Below are 2,500 nucleotides of genomic sequence, written 5' to 3'. Positions count from 1 at the left end.
AGAAAGGGAAGGGGGAGGAACACGGAGGGAGGTGATGGGTAGGTAAAGAGATGAGGTGAGAGAGAGAAACAGGGATATGGAATGGTGAAGGAGAGGGGAGTGGGCAATTACTGCATCTGCCGATTTCCTCCTGTTTGTATACGTAATGAGATCTGTTTTTAAGATCAAGCAGAAATATAGGCATGAGCTCAGAGTTGAGTATTATCATTAACGAGCATTGACAAGGAACCCCAAAGGTAGGGTTGATCCAATAACCTGAGCAAAGCTGGTTAGCTGTGCTTCTGCAGCCGGATGGTAGAGTTGTGCTCTATGACTTGTGACTATTGGACTGTATCATATCTTCCTGATTCAGATATCTGTATTGCTCAGTTCCATCTCTCCCATGTTCTTTGTTGACAGTACTTTGCTGTTGGCTTTGTGGTACACAAATGGACTGAGACTGGATGTACCTCCTGCTTTCAGGTGCTATAGGGTTGAATGTATTTTACTGGGCAGTCTTCACTGAACTTTGCAATTTAATAGGGAAACTGTATTGCTTCTAACTAAATTACTGATTGTTAAACCCAGGTTAAACATAAGCAAAGAATTGTAAACTCGGGTTTTAATACTAACCCTGAACATTGTAACAGGGTTGTTCCATTTTGATGTTACATGACCCACAAGGTTGTGCTAGTCTACAGGTATCGTTGCGTTAGCTATCGTCAATCATTCCGTTCTAAACTCTGTTGCCATTGGTCAGCCCAAATGCTAGTGTTTCCTTGAAGAGATTTTGATTCATGACTGTCAAAGCTCTTCCCATCCACAATATTCACATAACTGACGAGCAAAGGTATTGCAAAACAAGAACTAACTATAATGCAGCATTGCTGGTTAATTCACATTTTGATTAATCTTCGATCAATAATGATTTCAGAATTGGCAGCCCTATTAATTTGAGACCAGAGAGAAAGGAATCAAGATTCCTAGAGCCTTAGTTGTAGGTGTACCTGTTATAATAGGTGCACTGCACACAGAGTGTAGTATTTGCTGATGACCAGGATAGAATTGTAAATGGCTTGGGTGACAATGTACAGGTTAGAAAGTTGTGAATGGTGTGGAGGGTTGTCGAAGGACACAACAGGAAATAGATCAGACAGAGATATGGGCAGGGAAATGCAAACGGAGTGTAATCTGGGCAAGTGTGGTGTAATTTGGAAGTCAAATTTAGGGAAAGAATGCCGTTAATAACAGGCTCCTTAACGGAATTAATGTGCAGAATGCTCCTGGGTCCACGTCAACACTGAAAGATTCAAAGTACAGTTATTGAAGTTTACAGTCGTGAGCTTCGTCTTTCCACAGAGTGACATGAAACAAAGAAACCACGGCACTCATTCGAACAAAAACATCAACCCACCCCCCAAAAAAAACAAATCACACACACGATCAAAAAGCACAGAGTATAAAAGACAAAATCAAGAATCCAGGCGTATTCAGTACAGTTCAGTGTTTGCTATTTGAAAGCCACCCCGATTCAAAATTACAGAAAATAATAACAAAAACAAGGAGCAACTGCAAAGTGGAAACACATGACACTGTCCAATCCACAAACTGCGTCAAGTGAATCTTGCCCAAGACCCACACACCGGAACGAACCTCCAACAGGAGGGGGGGGGGAGAGAGAGAGAGAGAGAGAATAACACACAGACACCTTCCTCTGGGAGCAGTGAGAGAGAGAGAGAGAGAGAGAGGGAGAGAGAGAGAGAGAGAGAGAGAGAATCACACACAGACACCTTCCTCTGGGAGCAGTGAGAGAGAGAGAGAGAGAGAGAGGGAGAGAGAGAGAGAGAGAGAGAGAGAATCACACACAGACACCTTCCTCTGGGAGCAGTGAGAGAGAGAGAGAGAGAGAGAGGGAGAGAGAGAGAGAGAGAGAGAGAGAATCACACACAGACACCTTCCTCTGGGAGCAGTGAGAGAGAGAGAGAGAGAGAATCACACACAGACACCTTCCTCTGGGAGCAGTGAGAGAGAGAGAGAGAGAGAGAGAGAGAGAGAGAGAATCACACACAGACACCTTCCTCTGGGAGCAGTGAGAGAGAGAGAGAGAGAGAGAGAGAGAGAGAGAATCACACACAGACACCTTCCTCTGGGAGCAGTGAGAGAGAGAGTGAGAGAGAGAGAGAGAGAGAGAGAGAGAGAGAGAGAGAGAATCACACACAGACACCTTCCTCTGGGAGCAGTGAGAGAGAGAGACAGAGAGAGAATCACACACAGACACCTTCCTCTGGGAGCAGTGAGACTGAGAGTGAGAGAGGGAGAGAGAGAGAGAGAGAGAGAGAATCACACACAGACACCTTCCTCTGGGAGCAGTGAGAGAGAGAGAGTGAGAGAGAGAGAGAGAGAGAGAGAGAGAGAGAGAGAGAGAGAATCACACACAGACACCTTCCTCTGGGAGCAGTGAGAGAGAGAGAGTGAGAGAGAGAGAGAGAGAGAGAGAGAGAATTACACACAGACACCTTCC

The 2,500-nt window shown here is 45.0% G+C and overlaps 1 protein-coding gene and 1 long non-coding RNA gene across 4 annotated transcripts in view; one reads left to right on the top strand and one right to left on the bottom strand.

Annotated features, from left to right (window-relative positions):
• Window positions 1–2,500, top strand: part of LOC132393023 (pleckstrin homology-like domain family B member 2) — a 414,321-nt gene that overhangs the window by 144,858 nt on the left and 266,963 nt on the right. The window lies entirely within an intron of this gene.
• Window positions 1,729–2,494, bottom strand: LOC132393024 (uncharacterized). The gene is made up of 2 exons (XR_009511730.1): window positions 1,986–2,494; window positions 1,729–1,933 (listed from the first exon to the last, which is right to left on the bottom strand). It is a non-coding gene; the product is annotated as an uncharacterized LOC132393024 (long non-coding RNA).

The sequence above is a fragment of the Hypanus sabinus genome, chromosome 4 (genome assembly GCF_030144855.1).
Source record: "Hypanus sabinus isolate sHypSab1 chromosome 4, sHypSab1.hap1, whole genome shotgun sequence".
In the NCBI taxonomy this organism is placed as follows: Eukaryota; Metazoa; Chordata; class Chondrichthyes; order Myliobatiformes; family Dasyatidae; genus Hypanus; species Hypanus sabinus.
The sequence above is the reverse complement of the archived record's forward strand: the minus strand, read 5'-3'. Positions and strand labels throughout refer to the sequence as shown.